The sequence below is a fragment of the Lucilia cuprina genome, chromosome 3, assembly GCF_022045245.1.
Source record: "Lucilia cuprina isolate Lc7/37 chromosome 3, ASM2204524v1, whole genome shotgun sequence".
In the NCBI taxonomy this organism is placed as follows: domain Eukaryota; kingdom Metazoa; phylum Arthropoda; class Insecta; order Diptera; family Calliphoridae; genus Lucilia; species Lucilia cuprina.
The window spans coordinates 14,081,161-14,102,366 of NC_060951.1; the positions used below are offsets into that span (position 1 = coordinate 14,081,161).

General features: G+C 30.0%; 1 protein-coding gene across 1 annotated transcript in view; it reads left to right on the plus strand.

The window, feature by feature from the left end:
* LOC111689819 overlaps positions 1-21,206 on the plus strand; it is a 103,917-nt gene that overhangs the window by 19,942 nt on the left and 62,769 nt on the right. The window lies entirely within an intron of this gene.

A 21,206-nucleotide genomic window follows, 5' to 3' on the forward strand; every position in this document is an offset into this window, starting at 1 on the left:
GAAGTAAAATATTCTAATTATAAAAAAGCATGCACTGAAACTGCAATGCTGAGTTTTTGAGACAAATCCCAGCAAAATCTTTACATACCCGGTAAGTAGGCAAGTAATATTGGAAAAAGGTGTAAGTAGTTACTCTTTGGGCGAATAACTACTTATTTTTGTTCGACGATGACCAAAAAATAACTAGTTACAAATCTTTTATCATTCTATCTGGAATGGTTTTCACACAAATGTAAATATCAACATTTCTTGAAAAAACTTCCAAAATCGAATACGGTAATAAACACTAACTAATTCCTTATTAGAAATACGCTATAGACAATTGACTACAAATTCCATTCAAAAAAATTAGTTCATTTTATTTTATTGATAACGAGAACTCATTACCAAGTAATGTATGAAATAACTACATATCCTACAATACTCATTACCAAAATCTAAAAATATTTTACAAGGATCAAGTAACACTAATCCGTTTCTCTAAACGTTGAAAATGTGTTAAAATATGAAAATGGATTTTATTAAATTTTTTGCAGAGATTGTGTTGGAAGTTCTTCTTTTTGGTATATGCGGCCAAACGATCTATAGGCTACTTTTTACTTCAAAATTTGAAGTGGCCGACATTCAAAATAAGTATTAAAAGTCGCATATCTCAAATCTTAAATTAATATATTCGAGACAATATAACAGATAGAGCGCTCTAATTTTGTCGAAATCACTCTACTGTCAATATAATTATTTAAGAAAAAAGAAGCGTGGTTTCCCCATATGAACTAAAATAAATCGTATATTTGAAAAACAATTTTAGCTAAAATCCTCAAATTTTGCAAGAACAACTTTAACATCCATGTGAACATTTGAGTAATAAATTGGCGTTACCGTTTGTTAGGGAAACTAATAGACCTTATTTCTTAAAATTTTCACAAAGAAATTTAACAGAAATTAAAATTTTTCATAGGTTACGTTAAAATCTAAATTAATATTTGGAAAAATTGGCTAACTTGCTAAAATTTGCGAGCCATCCCCTATATGTCAAAAATGTATATCTGTAAAACTATTATAGTTAGAATCTTCAAAATCGTAGTTTTAGCTTATAGTCCTCAACTACAGTTGCACAGTTTTTGTGGACTATAAGCGAATTATGACTATAAGCGAATTATGACTATAACCGAATTATGACTATAACCGAATTTCTTTTTAAGCCACTTTGTGGACTGTAACTGAATCCTTTCTTCAATAAAACCACTTTTTTAAACAAAATAAAAGTTTAATTAAAATATAATCAAATATTGTTTTAAATAAAATCTATAGTTTAAACAAAACCCTTTACATATTATTTATTGTAAATCAAATACTTTAAAAGCTTATTGTAATTAATAACAAAAAAAGTATGATTTCCATTTAAAGGATCAGAAAATAGAATCTAAAGTATTTAAAATTTGATATGAAAAACACTAACAAAAACTGTGTAGTATTCATACAAAATTTTAAAATTGTTTTCTTTTCTTCTTTCTGAATTCGGGCAGAAGTCTTTGGATGACTAATCAAACACAAGATAGGTATCAATTTCTATACGAAATATAAATTACGAATGTTGAACATTTAAAAGAATTCTATAGTTTATTGTTAACAATAAGTGTCAGTATTTTTCGGGAAGCTCCTAAATATATAAGGAGCATAGGATCTAAGTAAAATTGTGTAACCATATTAATATTTAAATCCTTAAGTTTTAAGGGATTCTGCTGGTACTCCGATTTATGGTGCAATGTGTAAACCCTGTCTTTAAAATCTTTTTCTGTTATTGGTTAACTGTGCGAGTGGAGCATGTTAATGAATTTGCAAGACGCTTTCCGACATTTAGAGCAACCATGATAAGATGTGTGTAGTGTGGCACAAGAAATCTCTTTTTTTTTGTTTATCCAAGAATAAGAAACTAAAGATTACGTCTTGCGCATGATTTACGGTTAGATGATGTAGTAGTTGCTCCCTTTTGAAGTTTTCCAAATATGTTTCATGTGTACAAATTACAATTTCTTAAAAAAATTTTATGTATTTTAAATTAGTTGTTAACAAAGTTGGAACAAAGAAATACACGAATACTAAATTAAAATATCTTTTATAATTGAAACAAATCTTTTACTACTTTTTACAATTTATAAAAAGTTATATTTTGGATAATTAAAAGTAGAATGGTTTATTAAAAGTAGCTTGAATCTAGCATTCAACCTGTTTATGTAGAATTTAGTTGCTATACTGGTATTTTTAAATGAGTTATGAACGTTAAAGTCATTTTCTGATGAGATCTTTTATATGGGAAGTAGGATCGATTATTGAACAATCCTCAAAATATTTTACAAAACATTTTGGTTCCTTAAAAATTTCTACATTTTCAATTTCATTGCTATCAGCGCAATGATATTCTTAAGTTATAGTAATTAAGAATATTGCCCATTTTAAATACCAAACAAAAAACAAGTAAGAAGTTATAGTCGGGCGAGGCCGACCATATACCTGTATACGAATAAAATGTGATTTAGTTTTCATAATAAAGCATTTAAGTTGAATAGTACCTTGCCTCAGATATACTTAATGGGTTTAATAATACTGTAAATTTAAGTAAAATTTTATGGGGGCTTTTATTATTATAAAGTTCATGAGGGTCTTCGAGGCTAGTATAGAACTTAGCAGCTTTTGTAGCTTTTTATATATTAAAAATAATTATCAACTTAAAAGCCCAATTTGGCGGGTTCAGTAGTATGGAGCCTATGTGAAATAATGGACCGATTATAACTATTTTCAATAGGCTTCGTCTACGGTACAATAAAAGATCATGTGCCAAATTTCATTAAATTATCTCCAAAATTGAGACCTGTAGTTTGATTACAAGGTTTACAAGCCCTATTTGACGGGTTCAGTTGTATGGGGGCTAGGTAAAATATTGTACCGAATAAACCATATTCAACAGGCTTCGTTTACGGTATCATATACGATCATGTGCCAATTTTCACTGAATTATCTCCAAAATTGCGACCTATAATTTGATTACAAAGGTTAGAAGCCCTATTCGGGGGTTCAGATGTTAACAATTATCAATTCATTGAATTATATTCAAAATTGCGACGTGATAATGCTCAAGCAAAAATTTTATCATTAACCATGATGAGACTTTAAATTCTAAAACCACGAAATTTATAAGGTCATTATACAAGTTATATATGGAACATTAATTAGATGGCGTTTTATTAAATTCGGAGATGATGATGAAAAACACCATTGTTGGCTTGTGGTTTAATAACCAACATTATAATCCACATCATGGTGAAGGGTATATAAGATTCGGCACAGCCGTTCTATTACTTGTTTTTCTATACCCTACACCACTATAGGGGAGAGGGTATTATTTGTTTGTTCTCATGTTTGTTAGTTGTTTGGTTAACGTGGTAGTTCACTGCACAGTCAAGTAGAGTCTAAGAGACTCCGTTTTGAACGGACCACACCACTCGTCAGATGTCTTGTTGTATAGTGTTAGATCCAGCCTGTAGCCGTGAGAAATCGCAGGATGTCATTGAGCTTGACTCCAAAAATCTCATCCAGGTTGGGTATGAAGTAGCTGCTAGAAAACGATTTCTATTAACAGCTAGAGCAGGGCATTCGCAGAGAAGATGGAAGACCGTTTTTCTTTTCCCTTTCTTTGCAACTGCGACAGTTTTCATTGAAGGGGAGCCCAAACCGACTTGCATGTCTGCCTAGCACCCAGTGTCCTGTTATTACAGCTATCAACCTCGATATATCCCGTCTACTCCGATTTATGAAGTGCCTAGTGCGTTTTTCGTTAAAGGCCACACTTGCTTGGCTCCTTTGCATGTATCCAGATTAATCCACCTATTTTCAGTCTTCTGAAGAAAGAATCTGAAGATGCTACTCTAGATAAAGCTTAACGGAGTTGCTACTGAAACGGCGTTGGAGATATGAAGAGCAGATCCCGTTCTGGCAAGATCATCTGCCCGTTCATTGCCTTGATAGTCCTACGCGCAGGGACCCCAATAAGGGTAATGTCAGACGTGCGACCCAGCCTTGGGAAGAGGTAGTATAGGATTTTAGAGAGAGATGTGCCGCTTGACTATCGACAAAAATTCCTATGTTGCCACGAATATTGAGGTCATGTAGTATTCTACAAGCTGATATTATTGCAAATATTTCAGCCTGAAAGACACTACAGTTGTTGGGAAGGCGGTGAGATATACTTACCCCAGCTTCTTCACAGAAGACACCAGAACCGACCCCGCAGTTCATATTCGTTCGGTAGGTTGCCACACGTTCCTGGAAGGAACTCTGATTTTGAAAGTCCTTTCAAAGTCCGTGTGTGGCGTAATATAGTCGGATGGTTGGTTCAACATTGGAGGTAATAAGCTTAGAATCTTAGCGTGTCCATATGTTCTTGATCTCCAACTTCCGGCTGAGTTAAGCCTCGCTGCGCTGCAAGCAGAAATGGCCATTATGTGCAGATCTATAGGTAGGATGTGCAATATAGTGTTCAGAGCTTCTGAAGGACTAGTTCTTAGAGCACCAGTTATCCCAATACATGCTGATCTCTGAACTTTGTATAGTTGATCTACGACAAACTTCTTATTAGTTGAAGTCCACCATACAAGAGATCCATATGTGAGAATAGGACGTATAATAGTTGTGTACATCCATTTAACTATGTTGGGACAAAGTCCCAATTTTATTCCATATTTGTAACACCCAAAAATATTGGACCTAGACCCACCTTAAAGTATACCAATCGGACCAATCGTTCAAGGACGAACGCTAATGGTTGAAATCGGTCCACTATTTCGCCTAGCCCCCATACAACACAACCCTGAGCTCATAATTATGTTAAATATAACTGTATATCGATAAAAAGCGGCACAATTAAGTTTTATACAATTATCTTGAAAATTGCGACCTGTACCTTGGGCACAAAGTTTACATGGTGCCAGCCAGCCAGACGGACATAACTAATCTAACTAGGATTCTAAGCCGATTCACAGTGGTATAGGAAAAAAAAAGAGGGAAATAATTCGGTAACTTCTAAACGGTTAATCCGATTTGAATGAAATTTGGTATGCACAAAGAGGAGGTGTTGTCGAGTTTAGGTTTTGAATTTGGACCTTATAGGCCAACCAGGGGCCGGGGGGGTCCTCAAATTAGGACACCTCGGCTATGTTAAATTTTTAAAACGATCCTATTTCTTCATTTGAGTTCCGATTTAAAAAAAATTTCGTATATAGAATCTTCTCATCGAGCACTATAAAAAATGTCGTCATAGCAGTAAATTATCTCTTATAGTTTAGGAGATATTCGGATTTGAAAATTAAAATTTTAAAATTTTTACCGTTCTTACTTTAGTTTTTTGATAATAGCGGGTCCAAATATTCCCGATTTTCGCCATTTCTTTTTTTATTCGCTTAACAACAAGTTTATATATCAAGCAGTGAAAAAATTATGTAAAAATCATGACTGAGTCCAAAGTTATAGGCATTTTAATTTAAAAAATTAAAAAAAGCGATTTTTTGCCATTTTTTTGGGAAAAAAGTATCTTTTTCTTTTTAAGTTATCTAAAAAGTTTCTAAGAAGATGTATATAGAATTTATACTTTTTGAAAAGCTGACTTTACATAAAATACGATAAATGAAACAAAACCTAAAAATTTTTGATACCGAGGGGCCAGGTCCATCCAAAAAACCCTATTTTTTTATAGAAAATTCAATTTTGAGCAAAAATTCTCAAATCGCATAGTCGATATCAAATTATAGTGACCTGTTTTATATGACCCAATATGTTCTTAATCATTTTGTAACGGGTTTCGATAACCCCGCCCCTGGTATGGATATAATAGGCAAAAAACAAAAAAATCCCATTTTTGGGATTTTTTAAAACTTTTTTGGGAATTCCGGGATTTCTAATAAGAAAATTCGAACTTTTTATTTAATTTTAGATTTTGAGTAAAAAAATCTACCTAACTGTAAAATTTCATCAAAAAATATTCAAAAATAAAATTTTTATTGCTATTTGAAAAATTTGTATCTTCGCAAAAACTGAATAAAAAACATTTTTTAATTTTTTTAAAAAAAAGTATTCCGCGAATTTTTTAATTTTCAAAAATTATATACAGTTTTGAAAAATAGACAAAATTACCTTTCCATTGATATATAACATGCCTACCTAATGTTTTTTAAGTGACAAATTAATTAGGGAAAACTCAACATCTTTTAGAAAATTTACCTAGCACTATTATTAACTCTTAAATTTGTTACATATATTAAAAAATTTTCAGGTATTATTTTTTAAACTGTAATGATTTTTACCCCTATAGGTCACTTTAATAGGTAGCTTATTAAAGTGACCTATTGAGGAAAAATTCATTACATAAGGATACGTTAGACATATTAGGTAGAATATCATAACCCTTTAAAAAATAATTTAATTTAAGTACCTGTAATTAATATATAAGACAGGTTTATATCTGTTTGTAATTATTTGTAATTTTCTAACCATGGCGGCGATCGTACTAAAAAAATGATTTGTGCTCCATTTTATTTGAACACTCTTCAGCTCCTTTTCAAGATAAAGTGAACTTCTTATTGAAATATATTGAAACTGCACATAAAAATAAAGTGGATAAAACTGATATATGTAAAATTGAAAATTTTATAAAATCAGTTGATATAAAACTGAAGAGTGTTCGGTATTCCATTGCTAAATTTCGATCGAAATTTTCTGATTGGCTGGATGAATGTGTAGAAGTTGCTATTTGCGTATCAACTGTTGGTGCTCCCTGTAAGCAGTATGAGGATTTGAGCTCAAAATCTAAGAGGAAAAGGTTATCAATTTCACTAGAAACCTTATCTAACGAAGAAGTTTCGGACACTTTTAAAGCAATGTTAAGAAAAGAAAAACAGCCTTTGGATGCCATAAAAATTGCAAATATTCTTCCAACCGCATCACCAAGACGACTGAAAAGAATTGTAAAGAGTATACCCACACCATCATCTGATACAACGTTCACTGAGGAAGAAGCTATTGCGCTTATGTTGCAGCTGGGATTAAGTCGTGATAACTACATAACGTTAAGAAAGGCGCTATCTGAAAAAGGAGTGGATGTTTTACCATCATATGACAAAATAAATGAAAAGAAGAAAAGCATTATACCACCTCCTATTGAAATAACTGATCGGAAGGCTGTTATTGGACTCGGCGCTCTACTCGAAAATACTGCTTTAAGGATTGCTTCTGACTTTTCTTCAGACCAACTAAAAAAATAAATTCTTGTGATCTTCAACTCATTTGTAAGTGGGGATGTGATGGATTATCAGCACTCTCGGAATATAAACAAATCAACACAAGTGAATCATCTTCCGAGTATAAAAGTGTATTTATGGCATCGCTAGTTCCATTAAGAATTCGAAAGTATGCTGACAGCGATTCTCCATCAACCAGTTTCGATGATATTTGGAAGAATTCGACTCCAGGATCCAAAGCTTTTTGTAGGCCAATAAGCTTTGAGTATATAAAGGAATCCAAAACAACAACGCAAGATTTGATAAATCGTATTGAAGCAGAAATTAAAAACTTGGAACCTATAACAATCGAAATAGAAAATTATTCGTTTAACATGTCCTATGATTTAAAACTTACAATGATTGATGGGAAAGTTGGAAATGCCATTACAGGAACATCATCTACTTGGTACTGCTACATATGTGGTGATAAAAAATCAGAATTTTCGAATATTTCCAAGCAAAGATCAATAAATGAGGAAACATTACAATTTGGAATATCCCCCTACATGCTCGCATACGATTTCTGGAACATTTTCTACATTTAGCATATGATTTAAAGTACAGAAGCATACCGGAAAATGCAAACAAAAGTGCAAATAACAATAAGGAGTTAATGGAAATGAGAGCCAGTGAGAAACGAAGAATTCAAGAGGAATTTAAAAGCGGATGGGATTAAATATTGATAAACCACTCACAGGATATGGAAGCACAAACGATGGTAATACCGCTAGACGTTTTTTTTAAACATTTTGAAACTACTTCCGAAATAACCGGAATTAGTATGGATTTACTGCAAAAGGTCAATATTATTCTAATGGCGATAAATAGCAAGCATAAAGTGAACGCAACAAAATTTGGAGAGTATTCTACAAAAGTTTCTAAATTACTTTTGGAATTATATCCCTGGAAAGAAATGACACCTACAGTTCACAAGATATTATGTCATGGAAAGGTCATCATAGAACATAATATTCTGCCTTTAGGAGAGCTTACAGAAGAACCCAAGAATCGAGGAATAGAGACTTTAAGCATATTCATCAGTTTAGCTCAAGGAAGTGTTCTAGGCAGTCTCAAAATGAAGATATTTTTAATAATCTGATTCTTTCTTCTGATCCTGTTTTATCTACTATAAGGAAACGTTGGATTTGCTACAAAACGTTAGCATTTGAAAATATTCATGAATTTAAAGATTTACTTTATCTTTTAGATATGGACTACTGTGATACCGATTTTTTACAAAATTATATTAATTTATAAAAAAAATAAATAAAGACTATTTTTTATAAAATAAATACTTGTTAATTTTTTTTAGGGATAAAGAATAAAAGATTAATCGTAAAAAGTGGCTGTAAAAATTCATAAAAATTTAGGTAGTAAAACATGCCTAACAAATGTATGGATGAAAATAATAGTACTAGGTAAATTCTCTAAAAGATGTTGAGTTTTCCCTAATTAATTTGTCACTTAAAAAACATTAGGTAGGCATGTTATATATCAATGGAGAGGTAATTTTGTCTATTTTTCAAAACTGTATATAATTTTTGAAAATTAAAAAAATTCGCAGAATACTTTTTTAAAAAAAATTAAAAATGTTTTTTATTCAGTTTTTGCGAAGATACAAATTTTTCAAATTGCAATAAAAATTTTATTTATGAATATTTTTGATGAAATTTTACAGTTAGGTAGATTTTTTTACTCAAAATCCAAAATTAAATAAAAATTTCGAATTTTCTTATTAGAAATCCCGGAATTCCCAAAAAAGTTTTAAAAATCCCAAAAATGGGATTTTTTGGTTTTTTGCCTATTATATCCATACCAGGGGCGGGGTTATCGAAACCCGTTAGAAAATGATTAAGAACATATTGGGTCATATAAAACAGGTCACTATAATTTGATATCGACTATGCGATTTGAGAATTTTTGCTCAAAATTGAATTTTATATAAAAAATAGGGTTTTTTTTTGGATGGATCTGGTCCCCTCGGTATCAAAAATTTTTAGGTTTTGTTTCATTTATCGTATTTTATGTAAAGTCAGCTTTTCAAAAAGTATAAATTCTATATACATCTTCTTAGAAACTTTTTAGATAACTTAAAAAGAAAAAGATACTTTTTTCTCCAAAAAATGGCAAAAAATCGCCTTTTTTTAATTTTTTAAATTAAAATGCCTATAACTTTGGACTCAGTCATGATTTTTACATAATTCTTTCACTGCTTGATATATAGACTTGTTGTTAAGCGAATAAAAAAAATGGCGAAAGTCGGGAATATTTGGACCCGCTATTATCAAAAAAACTAAAGTAAGGACGGTAAAAATTTTAAAATTTTAATTTTTAAATGCGAATATCTCCTAAACTATAAGATATAATTTACTGCTACGTCGACATTTTTTATAGTGCTCGATGAGGAGATTCTACGAATTTTTTTTTTTAAATCGGAACTCAAATGAATGATGTTAAAAATTTTACATTGCCGAGGTGTCCTAATTTGAGGACCCCCGCCGGGCCCCTGGTTGGCCTATAAGGTTCAAAACCTAAACTCGACAACACCTCCTCTTTGTGCATACCAAATTTCATTAAAATCGGATTAACCGAATTATTTCCCTCTTTTTTTCCTATACCACTGTGCGACGTGCTATTGATTGATGCTTTATTGATCTTATACCCCATTTACACATACACGAAATCTAGAAGATTTCATTTAAAATCTTTGTTTTTAAATCTAGACCGTTTACACATAATATTTTTGCATTTAGGAAGATTTCATTTCATAATTCTTGAAATTGTGTTTTATATAAAAAATAAGAAGAAAAAATTTTATATTTTTTAATATTTTATTTATAAAAAAAAATTAGATATTGAAATATAACATTACCGCCTTATGTAAAAACGATTATTAAGATTTTATATGGAAAAGTGTGTAGTAAACCATTGTTAACCTAATTGCATAAAGCATCAATATAAAACGTTACACAAAAAATGTGCATATCTGTTGACAATTCAATCATAATAAATAATACATATATTTTTAAGCTATACTGGCTATGTTTAATGTGTAGACATATCTGATTAATACAAGATTGTTATTAATCAGATATGTCTACACGGCACTCAGCAATGGGGAACAATGTTGACAAATCGCAAAGAAAGCAATCAGCATTGTTAAGAACAATAACGAGGACATTAAAATCTCCAGTTTAATTTTTAACACGGGACTTTCTGACCTATTTGATATTGAAATATACACTATGACGGTAGACCTTTAACCTTTTGGAAGTAATACCATTGACTTTAATATGAAACAAAAAATTATATTGCACTTTAGGTAGTTTCAGAGTTATGAGCAATTATGCGAATGTACTTTTATGAAATTTTGACATATTTGTCTATTTCCATATTAAATCGGAGATGGTAATTCCAACTGCTGTCCGCTTTCATATGGATTCTCCCATTAACAAAAAAATTATACTCTTATAAAAATTTAAAATAAAATAAAAATTCCGATTTAATCCGCAAATGAACAGAATAGGGTTTTTAAATATAGCTATGTGCCCTGATTGACTTTAATAATATTTTTTCTTAGAATAAACAAGTAAGAGTGTTATATTGGACTATGCCGAATCTTATATACCCACCATCAAACCTCGTTTGACTCGAATGAAACTTACTTACGTCGAATTTCATCTATATACTTGTATTTTTATGCCAGTTATAAGCATTAAAGTAATTTGTTGAAGGGAATTTTATATAGTGGGGTAGGGTCAATTATGGTTTCATCGATACAGTCGTAAGCCATTAATGAGCGTTGCAGAGAGGACCTTATATGGGGAGTAGGGTCAATCATGGACCGATCCTGATAAAATTTTTTGGATAGATTTTGACTCGTATGAAACTTACTTATGTCGCATTTCATCTATATTTTTAAGCCAGTAATGAGCGTTAAAGTCATTTTTTTAAGAAGTCGTTATATGGGTGGTAGGGTCAATTATAGACCGATCCTCATAAAATGTTGCATAGTGGCTTTGGATCATAAGAAACTTATGTCGAAATTCATCGCTATATTCGTATATTAAAACAAGTTATGACTGTTAAAGTTGCTTTTCGAGGGGCCACTTATGTGGGCTATCGGGAAAGGTGGACTGATATTGCCTATTTTCAATACCAAACAAACCTTACCTATAACAAATATTTATGTGAAATTTCAAGCCTCTAGCTTTTTCCATTCAGACTCTATCGTGCTTTCAACAGACAGACATACGGACACACATGGCTAGATCGTATTAGATTTTTATGAATATACATTAGAGTGCTCCAAAAAAACTAAAAACTTACTAAAAAAATAAACATATTTTTGAAAATATTCTAATAAAACAATTGTGTTACTTAAAATACATCTGTAGTTACTTGAATATGAGTTTTTGTCCTTATAGAATAACGTAAAACCTTTCTCAGCTATGATCGAAAAATTTTTATATTTTTAACGGTCGTTTCAAAATTCAAATTTTATTTTTTTTTTTGATACTTTGTGAAACAAATTTCAATATTTTTTGGAGAACTCATAGGGATTTATGGACAACAGATTAGGGAATAAAACTGTAAAAAAATTAGGTCAATACCTCTTATAGTTTGCCTGTACCTGCAATTTGAATTCAGCGGATTTCGAGAAAACCCAATTTTTATGTAATATTTTGCAAAATTAGCCTTTTTATTATATTGTTGAGTATTTTAAATGGAACCTTTTGTAAATTTATTAGTCCACATATTTCTAAATAAAAATCAAGAGTTTCATGCAATTTGGACGCCATTAACCCATAAACTTTAAAGGTCAAAGGTCAAATATTGTAATATTTGCAATTTTTGATGGAAACTAGTGGACATTTTTTCTATTTTTAGGTAGATTATCATAAAACTTAAGAAATTTATTTATTAACAACCGATATTTAAAATAATAGTGAAAAAAATAATTAACCCTTAAACGGCCTTGGGGTAAAAATGACCCCAATGTTTTAAAAACATGCCAATTTGGACATATTTCAATAAAACCAGTTTGCAATCCCAATAATAAATTTACAAAAGGTTCCATTTAAAATACACAACAATATAATAAAAAGGCTAATTTTGCAAAATATTACATAAAAATGGGTTTTTCTCGAAATCCGCTGAATTCAAATTGCAGGTACAGGCAAACTATAAGAGGTATTGACCTGTTTTATTCCCTAATCTGTTGTCCATAAATCCCTATGAGTTCTCCAAAAAATATTGAAATTTGTTTAACAAAGTATCAAAAAAAACTAAAATTTGAATTTTGAAACGACCGTTAAAAATATCAAAATTTTTCGACCATAGCTGAGAACAGGTTTACGTTATTCTATAAGGACAAAAACTCATATTCAAGTAAATACAGATGTATTTTAAGTAATACAATTGTTTTATTAGAATATTTTCAAAAATATGTTTAATTTTTTATCACATTTCGAATTCAAGTGCTCTGAGACACGATAATGGCCTGAGGAATTTTTAATCACTTTTACATTTTTCAACCAATTTTTGTGTTTTTTATCTTTTTGTAATGCAAAACAAATTGTTCAATGACAAAACTTTTGTGAAAACTGAAAAAATTGCATATTTTCCTCTTGTAAATGCATCTTCAAACTTCAGAGCCGTTGCGGCACCAGTTAACGTAATCCTATTGACCTAATTTTTGCACGATTTTTATAACCCATAGAACGATTCTAGTGGGGGGGGGGGCGCTCTGTATGATAAAATTTTGTTCCTTCATACAAGCTTAGAGCACTCTAACATACATATATACTTTTGTGGGTCTTTGACAAATATTTCGATGTGCTACAAATGGAATGACAAAATCAATATACCCCCCATATTTTTTGATGGTAGGTATAAAAATAAAAAAATTAAATTGAGCTTAAAAATCATTACAGTATAATTCCGATGTATTAAATTGTAATACACTGCAGAAAATACATAAATATCTGAAATATCAAAATTAACATGCCGCAATAATTATCACAATGTCTGGTTATATTTTATCTTAAGGTTAAATTGACAGTTTTCATATAAAAAATATTATAATCGGCAGAATAACATTCGGTTAAACGATAACCAGAGGTGGAGTTAACGAGGCTTAGGAATATTACAAGACAAGTAGTAGGGCATGGCCGACCATATAATACGCTACACCATGTGTATATTTTTTAAATGTTTATTTTTCATAAAGAAACTTTTATGTTGAATTTTACCTTAATTCCAAAGTATTTAAGCAATTTATTGATAAATAACAATAAATAAATTATATAGGAGTATAGGTCAAACATGGGCCGATACAAATGGTTACAAGTCAAATTTAGACGTTTAAGACATTTTTTGAAGGGTGGTTTGTATAGGGGCTAGGGTCATTACGAAAATCTGCAGTGTTATTTATACTTATATAAAACTTATTTGTGCCAATTTTTATAGAGATAATAGTATATTTGACGTAATTGTGGCATAAAAAGCCCAAATCGGAAGGTACGTTGTATGGGGGCTAGGTGAAATAATTGACCGATTTCGACAATTTTCAATAGGATACGTCTCTGTGCCAAAAAACATGCTTGGTCCAAATTTCATCATATTATCTTGAAAATTGCGGCTTGTACCTTGCGCACGTTCTAAAAGTGTCAAATGTCTCACTCTGCGACTAGTCTTGATTAAATAAAATTTCGGAAGGCAGTCAAATTCAGATTTGTTTGTTGTATCCTGGAATTGTGCCATATAATACACATAATAGTTTGAATTTCACAAAATGCGTAAACGCATTATGCAAAAAACAAAAAGTTCTGTTTGAAAATAAGGAAGAAAATATATATTTGCTTCCTATCTGGTATTGTTTTAACCAGAAATTGTAAAAGAGAACAAAATTGAGAAATAATAATAGTTTTTCTCTTCGCCAGAACTTGTCGGTTTAGCCAGAAAATTTTTCCTGGCAAAAAGAAAAAATTGTCAAATAAATTATTTGTTTCAAAAATACATTGAAAACAAAAAAATTTAAATTTTTTATTTATTGAAAGAGAATTTTAATTTTTTCTGATCCCGTACTTTTTACAAGTACGAAGAGAAAATTCATTAATTATCTTTAGCCAGAAAAGTTTTGGAACAAAGCTTTAATTACTATATTATCTAAAAGAAAATCTAGTTATATTTGAAATATTCTAAGAATAAAATTAATAAATGTTTATAAAATTAAAAATTCTAATCGGGGAAAACAATTATGCAAATGCACGTTTTTATGATGTGTAGTTATTTATTTATGAAAAACTAGCCCTAGGTTTAGGGCAATTTTGCATTATAAAATTAAGGCCCAATTTTTAAATGAAACTTAACGCCAAAGTAAGTGAAATATTGCCCCAAGGATAATATGAAACTGATACCAATTTTAGAGAAATTTTATCGTGCAGATAATAACAACTAAAATCAATCGAAATTAAAAAAAATTCTCGACAGTTATACTAAAGAATTAAAAATTGGCGAAAATATCTATTCGTCCTATACCTTAAAGTATACCAATCGGCTTAGAATCATTTTCTGAGTCGATTAACCTTGAATTAATTGACTGATTATTGATTGATTTTTTTTTTTCGAAATTCTCGAAATGTTTCAAAATTAACTAACATTCAATCCAAATTTTGTATCGCAAAATCTCAATCATTGACAAACCCGCTTTCTACATATGAACGTTTAATTAAATTAGAAGGTATGTACTAAATTTTATAGATAATTATACAAAATATTTTCACCTTCCTGAGAGGGGTATACATAAGTTTGTCATTCCATTTAAAATTTCTATAACATAATTTTCCGACCCTATAAAGTATATATATTCTAGATGCTTATAACTTAGAGTACATATAAATATCATCCATTATTTAAATTTCCATGTTAACATATAAATATTATCATTTACCGAATATTAGATATTGAATGTATTACTAATTATAACTCACATGAGGTGAATTCAATGAAAACACTTAGAGAATACACTGACAAATCTACCCCATCCTTGGCTATTTACCCCCTGGATGGGGCGGTATTGCCGTTTTTGGTCAATGCGGAAAATTTTAAAAAATATGTACATTAACATGAATTAGGAAAGTTCGAAAGGAATAAAACTAAAGCCAACACATCTAACTATCTGAATAAAGAAAAAAATTATGAAGAGTATCATATGGTTCCCCATCTACCCTACACACATACAAAATGTATGTTTTAATTTACACCTTTGATGCTCAAACACATACTACCATAGACTACCATAGTTATACCCTACATCACAGCTGATGTTACAAACATCAGCACAAACCCTATATTGGGTTTGTGCTGATGTTTGTAACATACAAAAATATTCGTCCTATACCCATCTTAAAGTATACCAATCGGCTTAAAAAATTTCGTATATAGAATCTCCTCATCGAGCACTATAAATTATCTCTTATAGTTTAGGAGATATTCGCATTTGAAAATTAAAATTTTAAAATTTTTACCGTTCTTACTTTAGTTTTTTGATAATAGCGGGTCCAAATATTCCCGATTTTCGCCATTTTTTTTTATTCGCTTAACAACAAGTTTATATATCAAGCAGTGAAAGAATTATGTAAAAATCATGACTGAGTTCAAAGTTATAGGCATTTTAATTTAAAAAATTAAAAAAAGACGATTTTTTGCCATTTTTTTGGGAAAAAAGTATCTTTTTCTTTTTAAGTTATCTAAAAAGTTTCTAAGAAGATGTATATAGAATTTATACTTTTTGAAAAGCTGACTTTACATAAAATACGAAAACAAAACCTAAAAATTTTTGATACCGAGGGGACCAGGTCCATCCAAAAAACCCTATTTTTTATAGAAAATTCAATTTTGAGCAAAAATTCTCAAATCGCATAGTCGATATCAAATTATAGTGACCTGTTTTATATGACCCAATATGTTCTTAATCATTTTGTAACGGGTTTCGATAACCCCGCCCCTGGTATGGATATAATAGGCAAAAAAACCAAAAAATCCCATTTTTGGGATTTTTAAAACTTTTTTGGGAATTCCGGGATTTCTAATAAGAAAATTCGAACTTTTTATTTAATTTTAGATTTTGAGTAAAAAAATCTACCTAACTGTAAAATTTCATCAAAAAATCTACCTAACTGTAAAATTTCATCAAAAAATATTCATAAATAAAATTTTTATTGCAATTTGAAAAATTTGTATCTTCGCAAAAACTGAATAAAAAACATTTTTTAATTTTTTTAAAAAAGTATTCCGCGAATTTTTTAATTTTCAAAAATTATATACAGTTTTGAAAAATAGACAAAATTACCTTTCCATTTATATATAACATGCCTACCTAATGTTTTTTAAGTGACAAATTAATTAGGGAAAACTCAACATCTTTTAGAAAATTTACCTAGCACTATTATTTTCATCCATAACGTTAACTCTTAAATTTGTTACATATATTAAAAAATTTTCAGGTATTATTTTTTAAACTGTAATGATTTTTACCCCTATAGGTCACTTTAATAGGTAGCTTATTAAAGTGACCTATTGAGGAAAAATTCATTACATAAGGATACGTTAGACATATTAGGTAGAATATCATAACCCTTTAAAAAATAATTTAATAAAAAATATTCATAAAAAAATTTGTATTGCAATTTTAAAATTTTGTATCTTCGCAAAAACTGAATAAGAAACATTTTTTAATTTTTTTTTAAGTATTTTCAAAAATTATATACTGACAATTGATATATAAAATGGCTACCTAATGTTTTTTAAGTGACAAATTAATTAGGGAAAACCCAAAACCTTTTAGAAAATTTACCTTGCTCTATTATTTTCATCCATAAGGTTAACATATATTAAAAAAAAAGTTTAGGTATTATTTTTTAAACTGTAATGATTTTTACCCCTATTTCTCATTGGCTGTATGAATGTGTAGAAGTTGCTATTTGCGTATCAGCTGTTGGTACTCCCTGTAAGCAGTATGAAGATTTGAGCTCAAAATCAAAAAGGAAAAGGTTATCAACTTCACTAGAAACCTTATCTAACGAAGAAATTTCGGACACTTTTAAAGCAATATTAAGAAAAGAAAAACAGCCTTTGGATGCCATAAAAATTGCAAATATTCTTCCAACCGCATCACCAAGACGACTGAAAAGAATTGTAAAGAGTATACACACACCATCATCTGATACAACGTTCACTTACGAAGAAGCTATTGCGCTTATGTTGCAGCTGGGATTAAGTCGTGATAACTACATAACGTTAAGAAAGGCGCTATCTGAAAAAGGAGTGGATGTTTTATCATCATATGACAAAATAAATGAAAAGAAGAAAAGCATTATACTATGTCCTATTGAAATAACTGATCGGAAGGCTGTTATTGGACTCGGCGATCTACTCGAAAATACTGCTTCTGACTTTTCTTCAGACCAACTGAAAAATAAATTCTTGCGATCTTCAACTCATTTGTAAGTGGGGATGTGATGGATTATCAGCACTCTCGGAATATAAACAAATCAACACAAGTGAATCATCTTCCGAGTATAAAAGTGTATTTATGATATCGCTAGTTCCATTAAGAATTCGAAAGTATGCTGACAGCGATTCTCCATCAACCAGTTTCGATGATATTTGGAAGAATTTGACTCCAGAATCCAAAGCTTTTTGTAGGCCAATAAGCTTTGGGTATATAAAGGAATCCAAAACAAGAATGCAAGATTTGATAAATCGTATTGAAGCAGAAATTAAAAACTTGGAACCTATAACAATCGAAATAGAAAATTACTCGTTTAACATGTCCTATGATTTAAAAATTACAATGATTGATGGGGAAGTTGGAAATGCCATTACAGGAACATCATCTACTTGGTACTGCAACATATGTAGTGATAAAAATCAGGATTTTCGAATATTTTCAAGCAAAGGTCAATAAATGAGGAAACATTACAATTTGGAATATCCCCCTACATACTCGCATACGATTTCTGGAACTTTTTCTACATTTAGCATATGATTTAAAGTACAGAAGCATAGCAGAAAATGCAGTTAATGGAAATGAGAGCCAGTGGGAAAAGAAGAATTCAAGAGGAATTTAAAAAGCGAATGGGATTAAATATTGACAAAGCACTCACAGGATATGGAAGAATTCAAGAGAAATTTAAAAAGCGGATGGGATTAAATATTGACAAAGCACTCACATGGAAATAACCGGAATTAGTATGGATTTACTGCAAAAGGTCAATATTATTCTAATGGCGATAAATAGCAAGCATAAAGTGAACGCAACAAAATTTGGAGAGTATTCTACAAAAGTTTCTAAATTACTTTTGGAATTATATCCCTGGAAAGAAATGACACCTACAGTTCACAAGATATTATGTCATGGAAAGGTCATCATAGAACATAATATTCTGCCTTTAGGAGAGCTTACAGAAGAACCCCAAGAATCGAGGAATAGAGACTTTAAGCATATTCATCAGTTTAGCTCAAGGAAGTGTTCTAGGCAGTCTCAAAATGAAGATATTTTTAATAATCTGATTCTATCTTCTGATCCTGTTTTATCTACTATAAGGAAACGTTGGATTTGCTACAAAACGTTAGCATTTGAAAATATTCATGAATTTAAAGATTTACTTTATCTTTTAGATATGGACTACTGTGATACCGATTATTTTACAAAATTATATTAATTTATAAAAAAAAATAAATAAAGACTATTTTTATATAAAATAAATACTTGTTAATTTTTTTTAGGGATAAAGAATAAAAGATTAATCGTAAAAATTTAGGTAGTAAAACATGCCTAACAAATGTATGGATGAAAATAATAGTACTAGGTAAATTCTCTAAAAGATGTTGAGTTTTCCCTAATTAATTTGTCACTTAAAAAACATTAGGTAGGCATGTTATATATCAATGGAAAGGTAATTTTGTCTATTTTTCAAAACTGTATATAATTTTTGAAAATTAAAAAATTCGCGGAATACTTTTTTAAAAAAAATTAAAAAATGTTTTTTATTCAGTTTTTGCGAAGATACAAATTTTTCAAATTGCAATAAAAATTTTATTTATGAATATTTTTTGATGAAAGTATAAATTTTATATACATCTTCTTAGAAACTTTTTAGATAACTTAAAAAGAAAAAGATACTTTTTTCCCCAAAAAATGGCAAAAAATCGCCTTTTTTTAATTTTTTAAATTAAAATGCCTATAACTTTGGACTCAGTCATGATTTTTACATAATTCTTTCACTGCTTGATATATAGACTTGTTGTTAAGCGAATAAAAAAAATGGCGAAAATCGGGAATATTTGGACCCGCTATTATCAAAAAACTAAAGTAAGGACGGTAAAAATTTTAAAATTTTAATTTACCTATATTCTATACAAAGCCTCATTTCGAAAATTTTGTTTGTTATCAATAAATTTTATAAATACTTTGGAATTAAGGTGAAATTCAACATAAAAGTTTCTTTTTGAAATATAAAAACTTTAAAACTTGGTGTAAGTATTATATGGTCGACCATGCCCGACTATACTTTTCTACTTGTTTTAAAAATATAATTGAAAATGTAACCAAAAGTAGAATAGGTTATACCCGATTTGGAATTTTCAAAAATAGTGCAAAAGTTATTATCCTAAAACACATACTGCTCTTTAACTACAATACGTGTATAAGTAAAAAAATTGGTTCGAGTCAAACAGCACTAAACTTGACATTTTGCGATTTGTTAAAATGTTCATACATGGAAACTTTTGATTTTTGCGTGTAAGGAAAGAGAAAGAAATATCTACCATCTCTTTTTCTCACACAAAATCAAAAGTTTTGCAACAAACGTTTTCTAGTGTGGACAAGGGGTTTACCTCAAAATAAACAAAATGTTTACGTATCAAATATACGTGAATATAAGTGGTTTTAATTTTGACGTTTCCAACACCGAAAATAATATATATTTTTAAAAGTAAACAAAACTATATGAAAAAATTAAATATGGAATATATTTTCTAGTACTCAGTTCAATAAACCCTAGTTATACCCTTCACCTTCGTGAGAAGGGTATATATAAGTTTGTCATTCCGTTTCTAATTTCTATAATATAATTTTCAGACCCTATAAAGTATATATATTCTGGATCCTTATAGATAGCGGAGTCGATTAAGCCATGTCTGTCTGTCTGTTGAAATCAGTTTTTAGAGGACCCCAGACATCGGCGAGATCCGAATCTTCAATAATTCTATTATACATGCTTTCGAGAAGATCGCTATTTAAAATTAGCAAAATCGGTTGGTAAATAACGGAGATATGAGCAAAAATCCGAGACAACCTCTGAAAATTTCATCAAAAAATTGTTATAAAAGCAACAACAACACTGTATATAGAAAAAGATGTACACGTGTGTGTGTAGATGTATTTGGTTTGGAATCCAAACATACAAAAAATACACAGCAAAAAATATGATTTGCATTTTTTGTTAAAATTAAATAATTTAAAACTAACACAAATTTTTTCCAAGTGCTTTTTAAAACAATTTTTTATGATAAACAAAAACAAAAACTACGTCTCGTCAATGTTTACCAGCAATGAATACGAAAGTGTTGTTGTTTTACTCTTGCTTGTATACTGTTAAGAACAACAACAACGTATTGCTAATGTTAAGCGCATATACTTAAGTGTATAGAAAACACTGTCTATAGCTAACCGCATTTACAAAAACAAAAGAGTAATCAAGCGCATAGGGCACCCTTGGTTTGGATGCTGTTGGCGTCATTGCGTTATTTTTGTTTTTGTTTTTCTGTGTTTTTCGTTATGTATGTTTAGATGTCTGTTGGTTTAGATGC